The 8412-nt window shown below is 41.5% G+C and overlaps 1 long non-coding RNA gene across 8 annotated transcripts in view; it reads right to left on the bottom strand.

Annotated features, from left to right (window-relative positions):
* Window positions 1–2756: 2756 nt before the first annotated feature.
* Window positions 2757–8412, bottom strand: part of LOC139358487 (uncharacterized) — a 44724-nt gene continuing 39068 nt past the window's right edge. For 6 of the 8 annotated variants that reach the window (XR_011613451.1, XR_011613457.1, XR_011613449.1 and 3 more), the window contains one exon: window positions 2757–5348. This is a non-coding gene — a long non-coding RNA (uncharacterized lncRNA). The other 2 variants (XR_011613450.1, XR_011613453.1) reach the window with 2 other exon arrangements.

Genomic DNA, 8412 nt, shown 5'->3' with positions numbered 1-8412 from the left:
AACTTTTCATGTGCCATTTGCCACCCATAAATCCTTTTGGATAAAGCATTTTTAAGAGTCCTTACCTTTTTATTTATTGGATTATTTGTTTTCTTACTGTTGGATTTTGAGAGTTCTTTGCAAATTGTGATTACAAAAATATAAATGCAGAATATGTATGAATCTATGAGTCCACCATTACCTTGATATCAAAGCCAAAGAAAACGACTGTCCAGTATATCTTATGAATATAGACTCAAAAAATCCTCAACAAAATAGCAAACCAAATCCAACAGCACATTCAAAGGATTATATACCATGACCAAGTGGAATTTCTCCCAGAAATGCAAGGGTGGCTCAAAATAAGAAAAAAAAAAAAATCCATCAGTGTAACACAACACTGTAAAGGGAGAAATGACATCGCAATAGATACATTAAATGCATGCAACAAAATTCAACACTTCAAACACTTTCAGGATACAAACACCAACAAATCAGAATACAGAGAACTTCCTTAACATGATAAAGGGCACTTACACAAAACCCACAACTCACATTATACTCAATGGTAAAAGAGCAGAAGCTTCCCCACTGAGATCAGGAACAAGATAAGAATGCCCATTTTTACCACTGCTATCAAATATCGTACTGGAAGACCTAGCCAGAGCAGTTAGGCAAGAAAAAGAAATAAACCGCCTCCAAATTGGAAAGGAAGCAGTAAAGTTATCTCTAGTTGAAGAAGAAATGATATAGAAATATATAGATAATAGAAATGACATAGAAAGTATCACAATACAAAAATGCACACAACTACTAGAGCCAATAAACAAATTCAGCATAGTTGCAGATTACAAGATCAGTACACAAAAATCCATTTTCTATGCATCAGCAATGAACAGTCTGAAAATGAAATTAAGTAACAATTCCATTTATAACAGCATCCAAAAGAGTAAAATACTTAAACCAAGGAGAAAGACTTGTATGCTGAAAACTACAAAATATTGCTGAAAGAAATTAAAGACCTAAATAAACAGAAGACACCACATGTTGATGTACTGAAATATTAATTGCTAAGATGGCAATACTCCCCAAATGATCCACAGATTCAATGAAACCCCTATCAAAATTCCAATGGCATTTCCTAAGAAAATGGAAAAACTAATCTTCACATTCATATGGAACTGGAATGAACCCCAAGTAGTCAAAATACTATTGAAAAAGAAACACACACCAAAAAAGAAAGAAAAAGAAACACAAAGTTTCAGGGCTCATGCTTCCAGATTTCCAAACGTACTCAAAACTACTATAATTTAACCAGTGTGGTACTGGCATAAGGACAGACATATAGACCAATGGAATATAATTGACAGCCTAGAAATAAATGTCTATGGCTAATTGATTTTCAATAAGCATTCAGCACAACTCAATGAGCAAAGAATAGTCTCTTCAACAAACAGTGCTGGGGCAACTGCATAACCACAGGCAAAAGAATGAAGCTGGACCCCTACCTCACTCCATACACAAAAATTAACTCAAAATGGATCAATGACCCAAATACAAGAGGAAAACATAGGGGTAAACTATTAGAGGAAAACATAGGAGTAAATATTTGTAACCTCAGACTTGGCAATGGATTCTTAGATTTGACACCAAAAGCATGAGCAACAAAAGCAAAAAATGGATAAATTAGACTTCATAAAAAGTAAAACCATTTGCACAACAAAATATATTCTCTAGAAAGCAGAAACACTGCCCACAAAATGAGAGAAAGTATTTGCAAATAATGGACTTGTATCCAGAATACACAAAGAACACTTACAACTCAACCACAAAAAAAAAGAAAAAAATTAAGAGATAGGCAAAGAACCTGAATAGACATATCTCCAGAGAAGACATGCAAATGGCCAATAAGCACATGAAAGCATGTTCAGCATCATTTGTTATTAAAGAAGTGCAAATAAAAACCACAGTGGGATACCACTTAACACCCGCAAGAGATAAACTACTTCACACCTGCCAGGATAACCATAATCAAAAACATGGAAAAAGCAAATGTTGGTAAGGATATGGAGAAATAGAAACCCTTGTACACTGTTGGGAGCTGCTGTGGAAAACAATTTGGTGGCTTCTCAAAAAGCTAAACACAGAATTATGACCCAGAAATTCCACTCTTAGGAATTATGTTAGAGTTCTCCAGAGAAACAAAACCAATGAAATACATATAGAGAAGGTTTATTATGGGAATTGTTTCATGCAATTACAGAGTTCAAGAAGTCCCATGACGTACTATTTACAAGCTGAAGAACCAGAAAAGCTGGTGATGTAATTCAGTTCAAGTCTGAGAGCCTGAGAATCAGGGAAGCCAGGGATGTAACTCCCAGTCCAAGGCCTAAGGTCTGAGAATCTGGGGGTGGGAGGCTACTGGTATAAGCCTTAGAGAGTTCAAAAGCCTGAGAACCAAGAGCTCCATTGTCTGAGAGCAGGAGAAGGTGGTCCAGCTCAAAAACAGAGAGAGAATTTGCACTTCCTCCACATTTTTGTTCTATATGAATGGGCCTTCAACACTGAAGTTCATCCATGATGCCCGCCCACACTGGGGAGGACGATCTTCTTTACTCCATCTACTGATTCAAATACTAATCTAGAAAACACCCTCACAGACACACTCTGAAATAATGTTTACCATATATCTGGGTATCCCATAATCTAGTCAAATTAATGCATAAAGTTAAACATCCCAGGTATATACTCAAAAGAATTGAAAACAGGTACTCAGATACTTGTACATCCATGTTTAATAGCAGCATTATTCAAAATAGCCCAAAAGTGGAAACAACCCAAATGTCCAGCAATGAACAAATGAATAAACAAATTGTGTACACATAAAATGGATTATTCAGAAACAAAAAAAAAATGAAGTAGTGATACATGCCATTATGGATAAACTTCCATGTTGTAAGGAATTTGGCCTCATTCAAAGAGATGTCTAGAATTTCCTACGTGACAGGAGTGTCCTCTTTATTCCTGATGAGTCACTGGCACCACACCTGAATAGTTTATGCTGATGAGATTATTCATAACACCACTCATGCCTGATAGTCTTAGGGTGGAGGGGCTGGCCTCACCAGAAAAAACAAACATAGAATTTACTGTGGGAGCTTTCAACCCAACCTCCAGGGTTAGGGTGGAGTGGGCTGAAGATTGATTTTAATCAATCATGTCCATGTAGTGAAGCCTCATTAAAAACTCTAGATACCAAAGTTCAGGTGAGCTTCCCTGGTTGGCAATACTCTGCACATGTTATCACACATCATGGCCACGAGGAAGTAACTGTCCACGACCCTGGGGAGAGGACTCCAGACACTCCCCATTTAGACCCCTCCCAACTCCATCCTATGCATCTCTTCCTCTGGCTGGTTCTAATTTGTATATTTTTGTTGTAATAAACATAAACATGCATATAATGGGTTTCAGCGAGTCTTTCTGGTGAATTATACAACCTGAGGGTGGTTTTAGGAAATGCTTGAACTTGAAGTTTGTATCAGAGTCTTGGGAGTCAAATTTGGTGGTCTGGAGGACCCTGTCTTAGCAGTGTTTTTGAGGTTACCTGCAGTTTGGCTAACTCCAAGTAACCTCAAAACCATTATGCCAAGTGAAAACTCAGACAAAAGAGTCACATACTGTGACAGCCACATGTTAAATAAAATATCCAGAATAGGTAAATCCATAGAGACAGAAAGCTGATTGATGGTTGCTGGGCACCATGTGGAAGGAACAATGGGAAGTACTGTTTAATGGATACTGGGCTTTATTTTGGGGTGATGAAAATATTTAGAACTAGATAGACATAGTGGTTACACAACATTGAACATACTAAATGCCCTGTTAAAATGATTAATTTTATGTTACTTGAATTTTTTGTTTTGTTTTGTTTTGTTTTGTTTTGAGACGGAGTCTCGCTCTGTCGCCCAGGCTGGAGTGCAATGGCGCGATCTTGGCTCACTGCAAGCTCCGCCTCCCGGGTTCACGCCATTCTCCTGCCTCAGCCTCCCGAGTAGCTGGGACTACAGGCGCCCACAACCGCGCCCAGCTAATTTTTTGTATTTTTAGTAGAGACGGGGTTTCACCGTGGTCTCGATCTCCTGACCTTGTGATCCGCCCGCCTCGGCCTCCCAAAGTGCTGGGATTACAGGCGTGAGCCACCGCGCCCGGCCTTACTTGAATTTTTTTATTTTTATTTTTATTTTATTTTATTTTATTTTTGAGATAAAGTCTCGTTCTGTCACCCAGGCTAGAGTGCAGTGGTGCCATCTAGGCTCACTGCAACCTCCGCCCTCAGAGTTCAAGCGATTCTTCAGCCTCAGCCTCCCAAGTACTGGGATTACAGGCGCCTGCCACCGTGCCCAGCTAAATTTTTGTATTTTTAGTAGAGATGGGTTTTACTATCTTGGCCAGGCTGGTCTTAAACTCCTGACCTCATGATCCATCCACCTCGGCCTCCCAAAGTGCTGGGATTACAGGTGTGAGCCATCACACCCAGCCTGTTACTTGAATTTTATCTCAAGAAAAAGAAGAGTATCTACGCTTACTCATTTGAGTATTTTTGTAGTCACTTCTTCAAAAGGTATCAGATAACCCCAACATCTGTGTCATCTAGGAGTGGGCATCTGTTGATGTCTTCTCCCAGGAGAGTTGACATTTTCCTGAATCTTCACAAGCTGAGTAGTTTGGGATTGTAACCTGAACATTTTCTGTATTATATTTTGAGGCTCTGGGTCTTATTTAAGTTTTATGGGAAACGTTTATATCTTTCATTTTGGCAGGCAGTCAACCTGGTCAGGTTCAGGCCTCAAGTTCCAACCTTCTGTGTGTGGTGGTTTCAATGTCAGCTCAGTCTGCAAAACCTTTACTGACTGTCTGGTCCCCTGTGTTCACCACCCAGCAGAGAGTCTGGGACCTGAGTAGTGTGGCCTGTTAGCACATTTCTCAGAGCCTTTATATGGTGATTACAATCGGATCCACACATGTGGAATTGGAGAGCGCATCAAGGAGTTCGTAAACAATGTAATGGGGTTGCTTTCACAAGCTCCTCCCTTTTTACAATCTCCCTGTACTCTCCTGTTTCCTGAGGCTGCCTTTTCACGCTTCCGTCAGAAAGCTAAAGCTTCAGCATCCCTCTGTGCTTCACTCTTCATGACAGGGCCAGGTGGTGGGAGCACAACAGAAAAGCAACAGGGGTTTGCTCCCTTCCTTTTGGGATCACAGCTCTGCTGATGCATGAAGATGGTTCTCCTCCCTCTGAGTTTCGGCTTCTGCAGGTTCCCAATGCTTTGAGGCCTCTGTCATTCCTGCCAGGGACTCCCTGTTGGCTGGGGCATAGAAGAGCAGCAAGAAGAAAGAAACTTAGGGCAGGAGGGTGGCATTAGAAATTCCTTTCCTGGTCCTAGAGCCAGCACTAGAGGGCTTCTACTGGAGTTTTCCTGTGTGGTCCCAGTCCCCACTTCCAGGCTACATTTTGTTCTAGCCAGGAAACAAGAAGGGGGCAAAAAGGTAAACTCAGGATGGTACTTTGAATTCTGATCTTCTTCAAGTTACCTTCTACCATTTACTTTTCACAGTCCTCACATAGCTGGCCTGTGCATCCTGCACAGGTTTTATAGTGCCTTCAGCAGGAGAGGTGGGGTGGAACATGCTTATTACTCCCTCTTGCCCAGAACCAGATCTGACCCCAGCAGTTTGTCTTAACATTTTCCTGATTATGAAGGGTGTTAAGTCTCTTTTCGTGCAATCAGAAGCCATTGCATCCTCTTTTCTGTGAACCTTTGTTCATATCCTCTGTTCACTTATCTATAAGAAACTAATGTCTCAGAATCAGGGAGACGTACACTTTGAGATATGAATCACAATTTTTTTTTCCTATTCTGTTTTTGTCTTTTGACTTGCTTCTGGTACATTTTTATCATTGCAGAAATTTATTTTTATGAATAGATGAATTAAAGCTCTTTGAGGGGAAAAAGTGACAGGAAGACTTACAATTACCAGAGTCACTGGGACCTGTCCTAGATTCCGTCTCAATGCCTGTGAAGATTCCAGTTCACCCATCAGGGTGTGTGGACACTGGGAAGTCAAAATAAACCTGCATTATCATCGGTCCCACCGGTCCCAGTGATTCAGTCAAATGTCACATACACTAGACTGGGCAATGGTGCCTCTTCCTCTCCTGAGTTTTGCCAGCGCTCCCCCAGCCTCCTTCCTGAGTGTAACGTGCGGCAGAGCTAAGTGGAGCTGGTCCCCTCCTGACACTCATCTCTGCTTATCTCCCTCAGGCAATGGGCAGTTCACCACCTGTCCTTCCCTCATCACTGCTCTGCCTGTTAGAAAGTCCTTTCTCCTCTGGATGCTGAATTGTCCTCCTACCTCTGGCCTCCAGAAATCTCTTTGGGGATTTCCCGGGGCCCTTCATCTATGGAGGCTTCTGGAGGAGCCAGGTCTGGTTGACTGACTCCCTGGAGGTGGAGGGTCTCCCTCAGCTGAGACCAACTGCAGACAGGCTCCTGGAGCTTGACAGGCCCCCAGTGCCAACCTCATTCAGCATCCCACGGAAAGACCTTGGCGGCCTGTGTTTTCTTGCTGACTTGCTGTTAGACTCAGGCAAGTCTCTCCTTCCCGGGCTGCAGGATCTGCACATAGAAAACTTTTCCTGTTGTGGCTTTTCCACTAATTAACTGTGGGACCTTGGGCAAGTGACTTAACGTCTCAAAGCCACGTTTTCCTCATCTGTAGCTTATTTACTCATTCATCAAATACGTATTAAGCACCTGCTAGGTGCAGGGTACTCAAGTTATAGCAGGGAATAAGAGACATGATTTCTGCTCTTACAGTTTATATCTTAGTGGGGTAAATAGTAAATGAGCACAGTTGAGCCTTGAACAACACGTGTTTGAACTGTGTGATTCTACTTATAGGCAAATTTATTTCGACCAAATGTAAATAAAAAATACAGTATCTGAGTCAGGCACTGAGACTTATGCCTGTAGTCCCAGCTACTTGGGTGGATGAGGTGGGAGGATCACTTGAATCCAGGAGTTCAAGGCTGCAGTGAGCTATGTCATGCCAGTGTACTCTAGCCTGGGCAACAAAGCAAGACCCTCTGTCTTAAAAAAGAAAAAGAAAGAAAGAAGAAAGGAAGAAAGAAAGAGAGAGAGAGAGAGAGAGAGAGAGAGAGAGAGAGAGAGAGAGAGAGAGAGAGAAGAAAGAAAGAAAAAAGAAAGAAAGAAAGAAAGAAAGAAAGAAAGAAAGAAAGAAAGAAAGAAAGAAAGAAAGAAAGAAAGAAAGAAATTAAGAAAGAAAGAAAGACAGTATCCATGTACTCCAATAAATGCTAAAGGACTTGAGCACATGTGAATTTGTGTATATACAAGGGGTCCTGGAAATAATCCTCTGTGTATAACTAGGGACAGCTGTAAATAAATACACAGCAAGGTAATTTCGGATGCCAATAGTTCTCTGAAGACAATGAAATAGAAATGGGAAGTTACTAGCAGCAAATTTTGGGGCTATGTTAGGGTAGCCAGGGATCGCAACTCTGAGGACTTGACATTTGAGCTGAGACCTGCATGATGAAAAACCAACCAAGCAGAGATTTGGGGAGAAAGTGTGCTTGGCAGAAGGAATAGCAAGTGCAGAGGCCCTGGGGTGGAAAAGAACTTGCTATGTGTGAGGAATGGACGAAATCCAAAGTGACTGACATAGAGGGAACAACAGGGAACTGAAGGAGGTGGTTGGCAAACATGGGCCAAACATAAGCCAATGCTGAGCAGGCCTGGCCAGGGGGAGGCGTGGCCCTCCAGCATGGGAAGCCTGCTGCTCTGAGCACCCCATGATCTGGGACCAACATTTTAAAATCAGAAAATTTCACACACAAAAACCTATCTAGATCTTTGGCATCTTTAAAACAAACAAATCAGCATGAAAATGTGCTTCTTAGTAGTACTAAATTTCTTTTTCTTTTTTTTTTTTTTTAGACAGAGTCTCGCTCTCTTGCCCATGTCAGAGTGCAGTGGCAAGATTTGAGCTCACTGCAACCTCTGCCTCCCAGGTTCTAGTGATTCTTGTGCCTCAGTTTCCCGAGTAGCTGGGACTACAGGCACAAACCACCACACCAGACTAATTCATTAGTAATCTTTAAATGCAAAGGAAAACCACACGGAGATACCGCTTTGCACTCATTAGGATAGCTATAATAAAAAAAGACAACAACAAGTGTTGGAGAGAATATAGAGAAATTAGGACCCTCATGCACTGAAAGTGGGAATGTAAAATGGTGCAGCCCTTTTGGAAAACAGTTTGGCAGTTCCTCAAAAAGTTATGATAACAGAGTTATCATAGGATCCAGCAATTCTACTCCTAGTTATATGACCAAGGAATTGAAAA

The sequence above is a fragment of the Macaca nemestrina genome, chromosome 15, assembly GCF_043159975.1.
Source record: "Macaca nemestrina isolate mMacNem1 chromosome 15, mMacNem.hap1, whole genome shotgun sequence".
Classification (NCBI taxonomy): Eukaryota; Metazoa; Chordata; class Mammalia; order Primates; family Cercopithecidae; genus Macaca; species Macaca nemestrina.
Note: the sequence above shows the minus strand (reverse complement) of the source record. Positions and strands in the feature narration are given on the sequence as shown.